General features: G+C 34.1%; 1 protein-coding gene and 1 long non-coding RNA gene across 2 annotated transcripts in view; one reads left to right on the forward strand and one right to left on the reverse strand.

Moving 5' to 3' along the window:
* The window catches only part of cntfr (ciliary neurotrophic factor receptor), a 313,919-nt gene that overhangs the window by 261,752 nt on the left and 32,690 nt on the right, over positions 1-19,477 (reverse strand). The gene's annotated exons all lie outside the window — the stretch shown is intronic.
* Positions 16,266-19,477, forward strand: part of LOC141376324 (uncharacterized) — a 356,966-nt gene continuing 353,754 nt past the window's right edge. Inside the window, exon 1 of the long non-coding RNA XR_012386176.1 lies at positions 16,266-16,585. This is a non-coding gene — a long non-coding RNA (uncharacterized lncRNA). The remainder of the gene's footprint in view (positions 16,586-19,477) is intronic.

Raw genomic sequence — 19,477 nt, forward strand, 5'->3', positions numbered from 1 at the left:
TTATGTTTTCCTCTAGAAATGCTTTTATTCTTTGACTTGCATCATAGTAATCAGTATCTAAAGTTTAAATTACTACTCTACCAAGTAGCATCAAACCGAAATGCAAAGGTGACAACTTTTCCAAAAAACAGGGATCCTTTTATGGCCAATCACACCGAACGCTCTTTTACGTTCTGTTGGAATATCTAATCAATTCCATGCGTGTTCGATTAAAAAGGTCAGGAGAGGTTTTTTTTAATGTCAAAAATATCAGTAATTTATTGGATACAAGTGAATAATTCTATTCACAGAAATATGTTATCCTCAATGCAATGCAAAAGTTACATTCAGGAGGTGCGCAACAACTTTTATTTCCTGATTCAAGCTTTTATATGCAGCTAACATTAACAGGTGGAGTTTAGTGTAATTTTTCACTTGTCAATCATTCCCCAGTCCTCCTTTGTCTGCACCCATACATACATCCTGTCTTTCTACTAATTCTCTGCACAACGTCAAAAGCACAAGACTTTTCATCTGCAAATATTATTTGTTTATTTTCTGCTCGCAGAAAGTTTCACTGCAGAGCTCGACTTAATTTTAAAAACTCAGGCCTTTGCATTTCTACTTCTGTAAAAATGTGTCATTATTATGCAAGACATATCACACTCGAGAAGAAGTTTGGTTGATATATATCACCTTAAGCAACACAAATACAGTTGTTTCATAAGAAGAAAAGGAGACAAAAATAATAATAAATGTATTCCTTTCTCCAACAGTTCCAAAAACGCGAGGCGCACCACACTACCTTTTTATGGACAAAAAAAAAAAAAAAACAGTGCAGTGCGCTTTTTAAGTCACTAGGCAACAACTATCCGCTGCATATTGTACGGGAGTATTGCTGTTGATATTGGTATAATTGTAATATTTAATATTGTGATATTCAGGATTTGTAAAGTCTTACAGCTCTGGATAACTTGAAAATACAACCACTAGTCTCTCCTTCGTCTTTAAAAGACTCTGCATACGTTTTGACAACACAAATATTGCTGTCACCAAAACGGAAACACAGTCTCTGCTTTCATTTGATTAAAGAATGAAAAAGACGTGACTGACGTATTGACTTTTTTCAACTATGAGCACACTAAATGGAAAAACGCAAGCCAGGCTCATACTGAAAACGCACCTCTATATACATTTCCGTGAAATTCATCCCAGGAGGTATGTTTTTTTGCAGTTTTCGTTTACGCGAATGCACAAGAGGCCACTGTGTATGCTTTTGGAGATCTCAAATTTCTCTCGCGAGTGCCATTTGTTCTCGCTCAAATCAGAGGCCGCTGTTGACTGACTGTTTGACTGACTGAATGACTGACTGATTGACTGAATCACCCTCCTACTTCCCTAAGCCCAACCAATTTTATTGATTGACCTATTCACTCCGTTTCCCTAAACCCAACCAACAATTTTCAAAAGCAATCAAGAAAAAGATAAGCAATCCAGAAAAAAAGTACATGACCTGCTAACGGGCTAAACTAGTTACAGTGGGAAAGCTGTCCATACGGAGGTAAGCGGGCAGCTGTTAAGCACAAAAAGGAACAGTGTCAGGCTTTTGTTACATTCAGCCATACGTACCTCTGGCTACATAATTCGCTGTGTCCAGAAACGTATATAGAGCTACGTTTTCAGATTGAGCCCATGTGGAAAAACGCAAGGCGCAGCAGTCAGTTAAAATGAAAGGCGCACAGGGCACATAAGCAATGCGCAAAATGCTTGAGGCCAAGTAAACTATTCAAAAGATGCGCCTCTCAACACAAAAGATGCATTCGGTGTGATCGGCCTCTTAATCTGCCATTGAACAAACAAACCCAAAGCCTCAACCATACCTCATGTGATTTGTTAAATCAGCCTTGTGCTGTCATGCTGGTCTGGCTACTCAAAAGAGCATTGAGGAAATTACACATAGCACTTCAAAAAAACAAGAAATGGGATCACTCGTTTCATTTAGTCATTTAATTATTTCCTGTTATCAGTTTAATGAACACTCTACACTCTTGTCTGGATCATCAAGAGCTTTAGTGAAACCCCTGGCTGGAGTCTTTGAACTCTCTCTAATGAGACTGAAGGGACTCTTCAAACTGTCAACGGTAATGCCACGTGTCTTACTGTTCCCAAACATTGCTATAATGGATCCTTTCACGTTTTCAGCTTCTTGCACAATACCCTAGATGCAGTTGCCAGCCAAACACTCTTGACTCTTTTCTCACTGTCCCGTCTCTAAAAGATAAATCGAAGTGGAACGTCCATCGGCGCAATGTCAGTTTAGGATGCCAGCTCATTTTTCAGTGCGACTGAGAATCAGACAATGACTGAATTTTAAGACCACAGATAAACAGAGTCCCTTAGGACAACACAAACAATTACTGTCCTAAGGGAACGGAGGACAGCAGTGAGGCATTTTAAAATAGATATGCTCTCTGCAAGTCCCCAAAGGATGCGTGTTAATACGGAAAGCAGATTTATCTATTTGTTGCTCTTACAGTGATTTAAAAAGCAAATGAGACTTGGAACATTCACTGCAGATCTGAATACCCTTAAACAACAGCTTGATTGTGTTACAGCTGAGGCCTAGTAGCTTCAATACATAAAGGCATCACAAGTCCAGTCACATTTCCCAAATCTCGTTTATTTCCTGACATCTTACTTCTGTCTGCTTTACTAAAATTGGGAGGAAATGTAATTAAATATTAAATAAAAGCAGGTTTAGCAACTTATGCTAGTGCCTGACAATAAGTCCTGCTTCAAGTGCGACCAGTTCAGCATGTGATGTTGGGTACAGTAGATGAAAGTGAAGCAGAGGTCAGCTATTAGAAGCTGTGAGGATAAACATCACTTCTATAGTCCCAAGAGGCACACTAGGAGCTGTGACCTTTAGTGTCCTTGTTAATGTGTGCACATCAAACAAGATGTCCTCACTGCAGGCTACCCTGTATAACAGGGGTCACCAATCTCGGTCCAGGAGGGCCGGTGTCCCTGCAGGGTTTAGCTCTAACTTGCCTCAACACACCTGCCTGGGTGTTTTAAGTATACCTAGTAAGACCTTGATTAGCTTGTTCAGGTGTGTTTGATTAGGGTTGGAGCTAAAACCTGCAGGACACCGGCCCTCCAGGAACAAGTTTGGTGACCACTGCTGTATAACACGATGATGTACTGGGCCAGGTCCACTACGTAGTAAACCTAGTAACTCCCACTAAGCTAACACCCATACTACTGTGATGGTTGGGTTTAGGGTTGGGGGAGATGTAAAAGATTGTCCACTACAACATGGACCTGGTCCAATATGTCAACAAGCTGTGGGCTGCAGCGAAGTCTCACATCAAATACAAATGACACTGGTTTGACTCACTGAATTGGTTACAAGACCCATATACTGTAGAACCCAGTTTCCCAAGGAAATGTAAATGTTTTACATCAGAAAACTGGCTAATTCACATGAATTTACACAAATATGCATGCCAAAGAATATCCCACTTCTAAACCTACTCGTAACAGGAGGATAAGCAAATCATACTAAAATGTAAAAATAAGATTATACAAATGAATATGAATTAGCCAGTAATCAAAAGGATACAAATCCTTGTGAGATTGTGATGGATTAATAGAATTAATTGGATTGTATTAATTAATCTCACTCTTGACTCCAAAAAGTTTAAATGTTTGTTCCCACTCCTAAGATAATGGTTAGTGTACCATTAAGGATAACAAAGTTATCTTGGTGATGTGACTTGAATCGGCCTGAAGATTTGGGTTATTAAAGTGAGTATAGCTAGTAAGATATGTGCTGGAAAGCCTCCCTTCTGACCTCAGCAAGTGCACTTGTTAGACAGCTTGTTTATTGTCCACTAGGAGAAGTGCAAGCAGGACTGCTGACCTCAAGAAGTATACTTATTAGTTTGCCACCCTCGATATAATGACTTTGGTGAGTCCTTTGAGCAAGACACCATACCTCCATCTGGTTGGTGAGTTTGTATGTGTTCACTGCTGTGTGTGTGCGTACTTGGATGTGGTAAATCCAGAGTACAATTTTTGAGTATGGGTCACCATACTTGTCTACGTCACATCTTTACTTTTCCGCACATTGATGCAAACAGAGCCAGTTATGCCAGAAAATAAGATGAGTGCAAGTAAAACTCATTCCTGACCTCAAAGAGTGCAGTTGTATGGGTGCCTGTTTCCTATCAGAACAGTGACCCGGATGGGACTAATGATTGGGAGGTGAGGTAAACCCAACTACTAACCTAAAAAAGCATACTTGTAAAAATGCCTGCCTCCTATGTCCATTGAAGATGGTTTGAAACACACTCTGAGTGATATGTGATGAACTAGCTCATGACTCAGATGGGACTAATTATCGGAGAGCATACTTAAAGCTGATTTGAATCTCACTCTGAGAATGGTTATGTGATCGGCAAGCTCACCTGATGCCATGACCTGGATAGGTTAAAAATTGGAAGGTGGGTATAACAGATAATTCCCACTACTAATTTTAAAAAACACCCTTGAACAGTACAGATGCAAAAATTTCTTCTAAAAGTATCATTTTTTTCAGGATCCTGTGTATGCTCAGTAAGTTGGGTTCTTTTCATTGACTTTAAAGTAAAATAAATTAACATAAACCCATGAGGCTGAGGAAAATTAAAATTTAAGAAGAAGGTTTCAAATATCGTGTAGAGGCATTTGCATCTGAACTCTTCACTTGTTAATGTGACTAGCTCCTATGATAGTTGAAACTGCTTTGAATCACCATTCGGAATGGTATAGGATGGACTAGCTCACCTGGTGCCATGACCCGTATGGGACTAATTATTCAGGGGTAAGTAAAAGAAATAAACCCCACCACTCAAACAGCATGATTGAAGCTGATTTGAATCCCACTCTGAATGGTAATATGATGGACATGCTCACTTGTGGACTGAGGATCAGGTGGATGAGTAAATAAAACAGACCAACATGCAAACATTTCGCAGGTAACTTCACTTTCTTGACTTCAAGAAGCACATAAGACAACAACAGTTGTTGTTGCAGTCTTTACAATCCTTGCATGACTGGACATCTCCTATGTGGATTGATGTTAGCTTGGATCTCATTTGGAGATCCACACTTTAGTAAGACAGTTTAAACATGACTTTGCAAAACACTCCCAACTATAATATGATCATATGGAAGGTTGCCTAAACATAACAACGTTCCTCTGGATGATTATCAGCATGTTGCAATGCAAATGCAAGGGCGTTAAGGTGGATGCTTAGCTAAACAAAGAGTCCAGTCTCTAAAATGACTCTTGTACCTTCTTTAATGTAAGTCTACGCAACTTTTCTTTGCAAGATTGATCACCAGCCAAGCAAAGTCAAAAACTTCATCGTGACAAGCTATGTGGTTTGAGTTGCCATATCATGTCTGTAATACAACACTGTGGGATTCTAATGTCTTTTCTTACGACTATGATTATTTTCTTACAAGGTTTGTTCAAACTTCTACTCGAAGTACAAGGAAAAGAAAAAAACAAGTTGTGTTTGCCTCAATGCACACTGCTGAAACTGCTAGACTATGTAATCTCAACTACATATCCGGTGAAGGTGACAAGATTAAACCTGCTAGACAATCATCAGCACCTCCATTCGAATTTCATCACCTGCACTGTAGACGACATGACAAGTAGGCTGTTTTGCTATACTCCCAGCACTCACGGCGGCAAATCACAGCATCTGAAAAGGGAGGCTTCGGTTTTTCTCCAGCTGTTCTCATGTAGGAAGGTGTCAGAGCTCACACATGGCAAAAATCAAATGAAATGGAGACAGAGTGAGAGAAAGAATGAGAGTGAAAGGGAGAGAGAGAAGGAGAGAAATTGGAGAAAGCGAGTCACTCGAGGGGTCCGGCAGACATCAGTGAGTCCAGCTCAGACGCGCAGAGTAAATGACTTCCTTGTGCGCTCTCCTCTCTGGTATGTATTTTTCTAAAAAATAACACGTAGGATCACATTGCCGCTGCTTGTACTGTTTGTGATGTACAGAGCTGGATGAAAAGGAGAAAGCAGTGGTTCATGGTCCACAGAGGATAATATGGAGAGGAGGTGATCGCTCAGAATTTCCCTCACTATGAGCTTTTCTTACAAAGAGAGTAAAAAAGGAGTGTGTTCAGCAAGCAAGCTGTCAGATAATATGAATAACTATTTTCTAAAAAAAAAAAAAAAAAAAAAAAAACTCACCAAATCTTATCAAACTCCCAAATGGTGCATTTGTTTAATAAGTAAATAAATAAATTAAAAAATTTATTAATTAATTAATGGCTATCAAATTTTTTTTCCAAATATATTTTGTTCAAAAGAAGAGAGAAAATTAAACATATTTTGAACGAGTAACATTTGTGCGTTATTATTATCAGTATTATTGTTAATTATCATTTAAAATATTGTTACAGTGAGCTACTGTGGAACGTTGGAGAACTACAAATCGGCCACAGTTAAAAACTACAAATCCTGCCATGCACCTCAGAAACACCTGTTCCTGTTTGACATTGATTCCACACAGACAGCCAAAGGATCATTATGCACTGATTACATGAAATATAAATACACCACACATACACACACTACAGTGTTTTTTCTGTTTAGTGAACTTTACCTCAATTTCCCCCTGACATGCCTTGTTCGACTCTTGCTTTGTCTTTTTGGTTACATTGCTTGTTGTCGTGACTAACCATTCGCCTATTCTATGACCATGACTCTGGATTCTCTGTATGTAATTGTTTGTTCAGTCAGTTTCATTTTTGTCAGCTGTGTGTTGTTGACTGGTGCCATCTTGTGACTGAATAATAGGTTAGTGTATACTACATTACCTGATTTCCTTTTTGTCAACTGTGCGTTTTTAATGAGTGGTGCCATTGTGTTACTGAATAATACAGAGGTTAGTGTATACTCCATCAGCTGTTTTTCTTTCAGTCAGCTGTGGGTATTTGACTGGCGCCATTTTGTGACTGAATAATAAAAAAGTTTAGTGTACACTTCACCGGCTGTTTTTTGTTTCTATTAGCTGTGTGTTTTTTAACATTTGGCGCCATCTTGTGACTGAATAATTTATAGGTTAGTGTATAATATATAGGATACTGCATTAGCTGTTTTTTTTTTCTGTCAGCTGTGCATTTTTAATATGTGGCGTTATCTTGTGACTAAATAATACATAGGTTAGTGTATACTCCATCAGCTGTTTTTGTTTCTGTCAGTTGTGCATTTTTTTAACATTTGGCGCCATCTCGTGTCTGAATAATATATAGGTTAGTGTATACTCCATCCGCTGTTTTCGTTTCAGTCAGCTGTGAGTTTTTGACTGGCGTCATTTTGTGGCTGATTAATACAAGGGGTAGTGTATACACTTATCGGCTGTTTTTAAATTCTATTAGCTGTGGGGGTTTTTTTGTTTTATTTTTACATTTGGCACCATCTTTTGACTGAATTATACATAGGTTAGTGTATCCTCCATCAGCTGTTTTCATTTCTATAAGCTGTGTTTTTTTAACATTTTGAGCCATCTTGTGACTGAATAATACATAGGTTAGTGTACACTCCATCAGCTGTTCCTGTTTCTGTCAGCTGTGATAAGAAACCCTAATATTTGGAGCTTTTTGGTAATGACTTGCCATTGACATTTACATTAAGAAAAATAAAATTTCGTGGAAATGAATAGCTACCAACATTTTTCAAAATATATTTTGTTCAACCGAAGAGACAAAGTTAAATAGATTTTGAACAAGTGGAGTAAATTTTGTAACCAAATTGCATTTCGGGAATTCTTTTTCAGTCAGACTTCTCTGCTTTTGCACTTACAGCTTACAAGGTCGGTGTATGCCTTTCCTAATACTTTTCATGGGTCGCTGGATCAATACAGGACCGTCAGACCACATACAAAATGCAGGCATACAATGTGCAAACAAGCTTTAGGTAGCTTTAAACCAGTTTCAGACCTTGAATTGATATTTCCTTTTCAGCCCTGAGGGGAAATAAAATGACTGTAGTCTAGACCTGTGGACAGAGGGGACATTTCTGATCAATAAATGTGAAGCGTTTCAAATCTCCTACAGTCAGAGGACACACGGCTGCTGAGACTCAACTGGAGATCATTACTGCAAGACACAGAGGTTGACACGAAGCAAAACCATGACGTAAGCAAGATATGGATTTTTACTTAGAAATTATACTTCTGAGGATGCTTCATGTTCAATTTATTGGAGGGAATGTACTGTATATTTAGTTCTGTATATTATTTAGTAATGGTTTACTACTTCTTCTACTAATACACTGTAAAACCCAAAATTTTGAGTTCAAAAACTAACCCTAATTAGTGCTGTGAACCTAATCCATTTAAGTAAATGAAACAATTTAAGCACAGTAAAACCCAATAAATGAAAAGAACTCAAACCAACTGAGTACTGTAAAACCCAATAAGTTAAGGCAACTCGAAACATTTGAGGAAACCGATTGCTACAAACCATTTGAGATAAATAAACTAATCTTTATGAGTACTGTGAACTTATTCCATTTAAGTTGAATTAATGAAATATTTAATTAACTCATTACCTTCAACACTGAGTTTAAAACTCTTTTCAAATGAGCAGCGATAACTTTCAGTAAATTTTGAGTTCACTACACTCATTTCATTTGATAAAACTAGGTGTTGGGTTTTACAGTACACTACCACTACTTCTACTACTGCAGTACTATCACTGTTATTGTTCTTGTTGTTGTTGCTGTTACTGTTGCTGTTGTTGTTGTTGTTACAACTGCGATTACAATTTGGCAAAATAGGTTTCATTGCAAATAAATAATCTTGCAACCAAAACAATGAATAATCTTGCATAAGCAACTGTGCAACCATAATTATTGAATGCTACTACAATAATTGTTGCCGTGATGTCATTGGTAAATTGTATTTCTAAATGTGTTTTATTCTGTGTTTCAGGATTAATATTTGAATAATGTTGGCATTATTTAAATGTTCAAAAAAACTCAAACACATATTAAAATCAGCATTGAAACTAGTAATTGTCAATTATTTAGGTTCAAGGATATCTAAATAAAACATTATTATTATTTTTTTAAATAATACTAATAATAATAATAATAATAATATTAATAATATTAGTAGAAGTATTATTAATATATTTGTATTATTTATTTGTAAATTAATCATGACTGTTTTTAAGTTTTCATTATTTACAATTTCAACTGCAATTATTCTTGTGTATAATAACACTTTAAAATTTAAATAAAGAGCATTTTTATTTATAAAAATAAAACAAATGAACATAAATAAATAAATAAATAATTAAATAAATAAATAAATAAATGCAAAAAGACAAATTTTTACAGTAAAGTTTTTCTTTATACAAATATACACATTGTAATCACGTTTTATTTTATTTATTTACTTATGTGCTCATATTAATTATATTATATTATATTATATTATATTATATTATATTATATTACATTATATTATATTATATTATATTATATTATATTATATTATATTATATTATATTATATTATATTATATTATAAAAACTAAATATCTATATAGAGACTGATTCTTTCTCAACTACCATGTGCATGCTATACTCGTCCATTTGTCATGCAGAGAGAGTCTGGTTCCAGCAAGGCACGTTCATGTAAATATTAACATTATGGAAGATCTGGTGAAGCACTAGGGATCCTACACTTGCCAGGATGTCCCATGAGATCTGGCAACATCCGTTATCAAGGGAATGCAATCACTGTGTAAAGCACTAGACTGAGATAATGGAAATGTAGTGAGTGCTTTTTTCTCTCCTATCCACCCCCCCTCCCTTTTCTCTCTCTCTCTCTCTCTCTCTCTCTCTCTCTCTCTCAATCTCTTTCTCCATATCTGGTGTCTGGTTTCATTTCTCATTGGATCTACAGACCTACTGACGTCGAGCGCATTGATCGCAGAGCACTGGTGACAAAATAAAAGAAGCCTTAAAAAACAAGCTATAAGTTCTCCAATTCATTGGCTTTTATTTGCTGTATGTCTATGTAAATGCCCTTTGCAGAATCTTTTTTTCAGACAGACTGTATAGCTGTTCCCGACACGTTTTTTTCACTGACTGGCTGTAATAAAATTATTTTATGTGTGTGAGTTGATTGCTATTGATTTCACTTGTTATACATTGCCTGTCAAAAAGTCAGATCGAGATTTTTAATGGTTTGTAATGCTCCCTATGCCCACCAACGCTGCATTTGTTTGATTAAAAAAACAACAACTTGTATTCATTTTTTTTTTGTTTATTTGTTTTACTTTTGGTGAAAAGGTTTGTTGCTTGTCATTTACAATTATTATTATTATTATTATTATTATTATTATTATTATTATTATTATTATTATTGTGCAACACTGATGCACTGGTTTTCAGCATGTAATTGAAAAATTTAACTCCAGTTAATAAGGTTCATCAAAATAATTTATTATTAAAATCCTGAACAGAATGCAGCAATTTAATATTTCATTGATACACAAAAAAAGGGAAAATAAATGAATAAATAAATGAATAAACAAACAAACTAACAAACAAAGTAAATAAGAAAGAAAGAAAGAAAGAAAGAAAGAAAGAAAGAAAGAAAGAAAGAAAGAAGCACTTTACTAAGAATTTTGACACTTTGATAATGTTTTAAAACATATTTTTTATTTGTTTGTTTGTTTGTTGGTTGGTTTGTGCATTTATTTATTCATTTGTTTGTTTATTTTATTTGTTTGTTTTTTTAAAGCTAATTATATAAGTAAAATATTTAGAATAGTATTACCACTGGACAACAATCAGTTGAATGTATTTACTTAATACTTAATTACTACAACCCCAAAATATTGCATCGAATGGAATGGCAAAGATTAATTAAGGAGGTTTATAATGCATGGATTAATGGAGTTCTATCATAATTACAAGTAAACATGTAAAATATTTTGTAGATTAAAAAAGAAAAAGATGGTTTTCTATTACCAAAACACATCAACTTTTGAATGGTGATCAAACCTTTTATTATTACACTTTATTTTTTTTTTTTCCATTACCGGTTATGTAAATATTAAGCAGCATGTTATTGACATTTATTAGAAATGCAACAGAAAATTTACCTCATTAACTTACAATTTTTAAAATGTTAAAACGTCTATATCCTAATAGCCTATAAAAGAACTATTAACCATTTCATTGTGGTCATGTCATTGGCCCTTGAACATTTCCTGCTTCTTATCAAACTATTTCATAACTGTAACAAGAGGCAATTCAATCATAACTAAATGTAAATCAGCTATAACAACATTATTTATTAATATGTTTTAGATTCTCAGACGCTACAGAAATTAAAAATGTAAAACAGGAAATACGGTGGGACCTCTGTTTGTTTACATCCCTCAAAATGGTCTATGGTAGCATATTGTTAAAATATTGCATAATATTAATTATTCCGGATAATGTGAATAGTAGTGTATATATGTAGGCTAAATAATAATTATTTTTTACCAATTTTGTTAATGAAATTGTTGGTCTCTGGACTTCTTGTTCATTTATTCATTCGTTCATTCATTTATTCATTCATTCATTCATTCAGTCAGTCAGTCAGTCAGTCAGTCAGTCAGTCATTTATTTATTTGTATTATTGTTTTTTAAATCATGCTAATATTTATTAAACATTGCACAATTTCAAAAGGACAATCTCCCTCTTCTCTAAATTGACTTGAATCAGGGCTTAGGACACTTGACGTCATCCCGCTGCTTCTAATTGCAATCAATTAAAAAAGGCTAACTCTCCAAGCGTGAAATACGAGCTCTGACACAGGACGTCCTGAGGCGGGCGGAGGTGAAGAGGCAGACCGAGGTGACGAGCCACACAGCTTTGATTAAAATCAATATCAAACTCCGCCAGGACCTGACCTTGCGCCTGTAATATTAACCGACAGAAGAATAAATGTGGTTTGTTTTGCGGATTGATGGACAAAGAAAGGCGGGAGAGCAAAATGAGAAGGACACGCGCCTCCTTGACACTCGAACTGAAGCTCCTGAATGCCGCATTATTATTTAAATTCTCCCAGCGTTGATATTCGGCTCCGGTTCTCCGTCTGACAGCTCCATAATCACAGCCTGAAAACTGTTGCCGTTTTTCCTTGATGATTCTCAATGTGAACCGAGGTCAGTGTTAATACAGGTCAGTGAATAATAAACAGCCTGTCAGCACAAATAGACTAGCTTATCTGACTAGCATTCGGTTATTCGGTTTATCTGTCATGAACCAGGTTCGCTTGGACGATAAAGAGTGTGTAATGTGTTATTTAAAGCATTATTTCAACTACCCTTCCCCCCTTTATTCATGTTCAACTGAAAATATAAAAATCCCCAACATTCTAGATGGCCTGTGGGTGGGTAAATTTAACGTATATAGGCTACATTCACAAACAAACTAAAAATAAATACAAGGACATCATCTACATTATTAAGCCCCCTATCCTCCCCAACCTTCATGAGTTTATATATATATATATAAATATATATATATATATATATATATATATATATATATATATATATATATATATATATATATATATTATATATATTATATATATATAATATATATATATATATATATATTATATATATTATATATATATAATGTTTATATTGTATATCTTTATGTAGGCCTATGTATTATATTCATTTATATAAATAAATAAATACATACATAAATAAAAATTGAAAAATCAATGACTGCTTGTTTCTTAAATTCATCAGAATTTGTTATGTTGTGTTTAACAGATGGAAGGACCTGAAACAGGTGTGGGACAAGTGGAGGGTGGGTAAATGATGGCATCATTTTCAGTTTTGAATGAACCATGTCTTTAAAGGGTCATGAAACACCAAAACACATTTTTTGAGATGTTGACAGTAATGTGTCCCACATTGCTACAAACACAATTAAGATCCATATATTTCAACAAAAAATGTAAAAATTAATTGGTTTTGCATTGTTCAGAGCAAATTTACCGGTTTAAAAATAATTTTTGAAGCTACATCACGGTGATGAGATCATTATGTTAATTCCAGCAGGACATTGGCTGTCTGTACTGGTCGGTACAAAGTGATGCCATTGAGTTTTCAGCACATCTGTCCATTAATTCACGAGAAAGATTTGGTTCAAACCAATCAACTCAACGGTACAAAGTGACATTATTGAGTTTTTAGCACATCTGTGAGATGCAACTTCCTTATTATGCATAGCTTCGATGACTCCTTTTACCTGTTACAGTGCTCAGGGAGACACAACATTGTGTTGCCAACTGTAATTCAAACAAGTAGTCGAAGAATTGTTTGGAGACATGGTTCATCAGTTGCGTTTATAAATGTGCTGCAGCGAAGGTTTTGTTTCCCGTGATGAGAGCACAGCCTGCACGTGGACCCAAGCAGTTGGCTAACAGTGGTCTGCTAACATGCGACAACAAAATGTTTGTAAGGAACTTTTTTACCCGAGAGCTTTTCGAATCTGGAAATGGTGAAATCCGGATTTACTACTCATCTTCATTTAAAAAAAGTATGCAGTTTTTTGTTTATGTTTATTCAGATGGCATAGTTAGCTAGTATTGTCGACAGAAATCTTTACGTTTTTAAAGACATACCGAATTAAAAATGAGGGGGGGGGGGGGTGTTCAGGGTCTTTAACAACATTTATTTATTTATTTATTGAATTGTCTCTTTAAATGCACAAATAGTAACCTTCTTGGTCAGTAGGCATTTTTAATAGAACTATAATAATAACTTATTACTTAGAAGCATTTCTTTCTTTCTTTCTTTCTTTCTTTCTTTCTTTCTTTCTTTCGTTTCTTTACCAAAGATAAAATAATACATTTTTAAATAGTCAGCACTCTTTGAATAGAAATTTACTTGCATATTTACTGAAACTGTTTAGAACCAAAATTGTTAATAATTCATTCATTATTTTTTTTTGACTTAGTCCCTTTATTAATCAGGGGTCGTCACAGCAGAATGAACCGCCAACTTATCCAGCATATGTTCCACACAGCTGATGAACTTCCAGCTGCAACCCAACACTGGGAAACACCCAGACACACTCATACACACACATACATAGCCAAGGCTCGAACCAGTGACCAGGTGATCATGCTACCCACTGCGCCACCATGACGCCTTGTTTTTTATACATTGCATTAACAGAATTCAAACAAACAAAAAGATAAATAAATAAATAAATATAGAAAATCAATGTAGAAATTAATTAACGTGACATATTGACAAAATAGAAAAAAAATCTATTTATTTGTTTGTTTGTTTTTATTTATTAGCAAGTTATTTAATTACTCACTCCTTTGTCTTCTGTTAAATGTTAAATAATATACCAACACATTATTACAATCCATAAGAGTTGTAAATTTCTTACTGCAGTACATTTACTGCAATGCATTCCAAATGCTCAGGTGTAAACGCAACATTTAAACAAACATGCAGACCTGCATCCTATTTTTGGTACTAAATTCTCTTGTTTACCATATTACAGCTGGCCCATTTGGCATCACATTTCAGTATCCAGAGACATGTGCCCATTTCTGCAAGAGCCAATCACAATAAGCATGCTGTATTAGGCAAAACATTTCTGACTAATGAGTTTGATATTTGCAGAAATATGAAATACAGCCCTATATACACCATTTTTAAGTACACCCCTCACAAATCTATCTTTTAAATACATATTTTTCTTACAATATTATATTTGTGCATATACATTAGATCAGTCAGCACTGAAGTCAAATCTGGAGCTAGTTAAAGCTGGTTAAAATTAGTACACCCACATGTAAATGTTATAGAAAAATATTAAATACAAACTTCAAAAAATGAAGAAAAATCAAGAAAAGCTAAATAAAACTGATAAACTTAGTTTTAATTTTGTAGGTTGTACATTTATGTATTTTATTTTTTTGGTAATATTTTGCTTGAATTTAATTGTATTATCTTTCAATATCTCAATATATTTGGTGATTAAAATATTTTTTATAAATATATCCGTTTAATAAATCAGTTTTGTTGAAAAATCACTAATATACATTGCCAATATTCACTGAGAAATGAATGCAAATATTCATTTTCAAAATAGCGTGTACTCAAATATTAAATTTTGCATTTCAATCAAATAATAATAATAATAATAATAATAATAATAATAATAATAATAATAATAATAATAATAATAATAATAATAATAATAATAATGTGTTGTCAAAGGGATAGTTTAGCTGAAAATCAAAAGCATGCCATTATTTACTCTGCTTCTCCTGCACAAAATGATGGGTTCCATATTTTTTAAAATTATGTTTCAATGCAGATAGATTAAGTTTAATCTTAATTGTTTTTAACAAATTTAAGAGGATTAAAAATAAAGTAATACAATTAAGTTGTCTAAAAAACTTTAAGTTGTCTAAAAAACTAATTTTTTTAAGTGTGTTTGAGGTTCTTTCTTTTGTTGAACACAAGATCAAATATTCTGATTAATTTTTGATACAAGAAGTCACTGATATAATAATAATAATAATAATAATAATAATAATAATAATAATAATAATAATAATAATAATAATAATAATAATAATAATAATAATAATATTTAAAATTCCTTGACTATGTTAAGGCTATTAGGCACTAGACATGATAAAGGTTGTCAAATTAACTAGGATTATTTGTGTTTAATTATTTTACAAAAATAAAGACTATAGTGTTACAGTGTTATTTCACACATTAAATTTCTAAGATAAAATATGACATACTTCAATACTGTTCGACTCTAGTAAAAACCATAGCATGTTATTTTATTTTACAATATTTTATCTGTTGTTTTCATCTGTACATTAATTTATTTTGTATAATTTTGTATATTTTATGCAAGTGCACTCCCCTACAAATAATTCCAATCAATATAAAATTAGAAAATGTTTCCAAATAGTCATCTTGTGAAACTATATTCATATCCTAATACATATTGCAGAAAAACTAAATATCGCAATGTCAGTTTTTTTTTTTCCAATATCGTGCAACCCTACAAGCAAGTACAGCAGAAGCCTATAAAAAAATATCAACACTATATACAAATACTGAAAATCCCTATTTTGTGATGAAAACCAGATTGTGTCCCAGTCTTAATCTGTTCGGGCTAAAGCACTTTTAATCCTGAATCTCTGACATGCACTTCTTTCCCTTTGACCACCGCATGGACAGTAAGTGCTCCATAGATCAGATATCATACAATGACATTCTCCGCTTATCACACAGGCATGAGCGCTTCTTACCCTGCTGAAGGACCAGAGAGAGTCGACAAGGCCTTGCGGAGATTACCGAGCCCTTTTAAACACTGCATTATCAATGACAGGACATTACTGTACAACAGCAGACTTACAACTGTTCCCCCGTCCTGAGAGCAGATGGGCTGAAAACAGCACAGCAAGACCACACAGCACTGATGATCCAGCCGCATTCAGGTTATTTACAGAAGGTATGTTTAGGTCTTTGTTTTTGTTGGATGGACTAAAGTATTTAGAGGTTTTTGTGTTCGTAATGGTGAGTCAATGTTCATATACAACATTTATTATTACTCACAATATAAACATGCTGATTGCTGACAGCTCAGCAAAGCTATTTTATTGCATTAAACAATAACCGTTACATTTAAAATTATTTAGATAACATAAAAAAAGAAAACATTAAATAATTCAGTCATTCATTTTTAAAAATAAATTTTAATTCAATAACAAATACAGCTAAATAATACCTACTTAAAACATCATATAAAAAAAATGCTGCAGACTTTTATTTCACTATGACGATGTATTTCTTTGTGAAATTGAACATTGAGAAGGAGGTGGGGTTTTATTTTTGCACTCCACCTCTCATATTCATTCTCAGTCAATTAATGGTTGGATGGGTGTGGCTAGGCAAATTTTGCCTGTGTCGTCATCAGAAAAAAAATGCTATTCCAATATGATCACAAAGAAATTCCGAACTTTTTGATTTAGTTATTGACATAAAACAAATAAGACTTTTTCCTGAAGAAAAAATTATTATCAGACATACTGTGAAAATGTCCTTTCTCTGTTAAACATCACTTGGAAATATTTAACAGAGAAAAAAAAATCAAATGGGGGCTAATAATTCTGACTTCAACAGTATATATAAAAAAGTATATGCATTCATTAATTGATAATATATTTTATTATTATTTATGTAATGTAGTGTTCATTTATTAAATGTGTTGGTTGTATGATTTATTTGCTCATTTGAATACATTGTCCTTCCACGCGCGCAAACACACACACACACACACACACACACACACACACGCGCACACACACATACACATTCACCTTCTATTGAGAAAAAAAAATTATAATATGGCTGATTCCTCTGGCCATGTTGTGATAGGATGAGAAGTGCTGAACTGTTTGTTGTAAAGCTGAGAAGCAAATTAAAAATCAAACAAGCTCTGATATTCCAAGGTGAAGCACAAAGTCCTAATTCGCATATCAGACACAACACATCCCCTTTTCATCTGAGACTCATGACCCTTCGACATGACCAGCAACTTAAGACCCCTAACAATCTCTGCTGCTGCACTCGGCTCAGTTCGTCATGGCCTTCATTGAGCTCTGCTAAAACAGGACGATGGATTACAACATGTATCACAGCTCAGGACAGGAGGCTGATCTGGACGGGGATGTTGTACATTACATGCTAGAACATCGTAAACCAACAGAGCCAGATGGAGACGGAGAAATGAATCAACACAGAGCAGTTCAAATAGGCCAGCACACTTTCCCAGCTAACAACAACTAGTCATATTTGTAAAGATGGATAAATTTACATAAATTGTACAATGCAGCATTTCGCATGAATGCTATGATGTACGATAATGCTTAAAACAACATACAGTTTAGAGTTAGTTACAGTTATAGGTATTGTACATATCAGTCAAGTTTATATTATTTTAAAAATTGATTTCCACTTTAATGAAAAAGAAATATAACAAACAATTGATGTAACCATTTAGAAGAAAACTGCATGTTTGACTTTAGTTTTTATACCTAGGGCATCACCATCTTGGAATATCGCTGTGGCTTACATCACGTGGTTGGTTCAATTCCCTCAGCTGAACAGATACAGTAGATGTAAAAGACTGAACACGAAAACTGGAAAGCCTAATTTGACCCAATGTGTAAAGTTGTGGATGTGGAGCTGGTGCAAATACAAGCATCAGATGTGTGTCTAATATAAAAATATACATTATATTTATTCTATTTTTCTTTTTTTCCCTTTTAATTACAGATCATTTGATGTGCTTTGGTCTACTCTCTGTATCATGCTGCCTGACTGCCTGTATGGGTTTCAACAAGTCTGGTACTGAGTTAATGGGGGAGAGTACTTTTACTTGTCACTACTACAGCCCCTGTCCTCTTTTCATGTGCAAACCAAACTAAGATCTGTGTGGTTTTTCACATGGCAGGTTTTTACGTCATTTATACAACTTGAGAGATCGAGTTGATTGACTTGAAAAGGGAATAATTCTCGACATAATCCACGAAGAGGTAACTAAAGCGTGAAGTCATAAATGATTTTAATTGTTCCCCTCGTCAGGCAGCACTGGAGCAGCGTGAGAGCGTGGACCAAGGCGCATCAAACGAAAGGTATAAACAAAAGAAAAATACACAACTTAAGACTCAAATATTTGTATTTGTTGTATTTGCACCAGCTGTGCGATGCACGTCCACAACTTCATGCATTGGGTTAAATTAGGCTGTCTCTGTACTACCATGCTTGAAACCCAGACAGGCAGTCAGGCAGATATATTTTAAAATATATGTTTTTATATTGAACACACATCTGATGCTTCTATTTGCACCAGCTCCACAACTTCACGCACTAGGTTAAATTAGGCTTCACAGTCTCCATGTTCAGTGCTTTACTTCCACTGTATCTTTTCAGCTGAGGGAATGGAACCAACCCCGTGACATCAGACAAAGAGACATTACAAGATGGCGGTGCCCTAAAAGCTATAGTAAAACATGTCATTTTCTGCTAAAAGGTTGCAATAATCGAGTTTGTTTAATATATTTTCATTAAAGTGAATAATGTAAACTTGACTGACTAATATTTAATTATTAATGAATTTAATAATGAAAATAAAAAGAAACATAAATAAGTACATTTATAGCATCAAATGTATATATATATATATATATATATATATATATATATATATATATATATATAAATATATATATATATATATATATATATATATATATATATATATATATATATATATATATATATATATATGTATGTATGTATGCATGAATGTATGTGTGTATATGTATCTATGTGTGTGTGT

Source organism: Danio rerio, chromosome 10 (assembly GCF_049306965.1).
Source record: "Danio rerio strain Tuebingen ecotype United States chromosome 10, GRCz12tu, whole genome shotgun sequence".
Taxonomy (NCBI): Eukaryota; Metazoa; Chordata; class Actinopteri; order Cypriniformes; family Danionidae; genus Danio; species Danio rerio.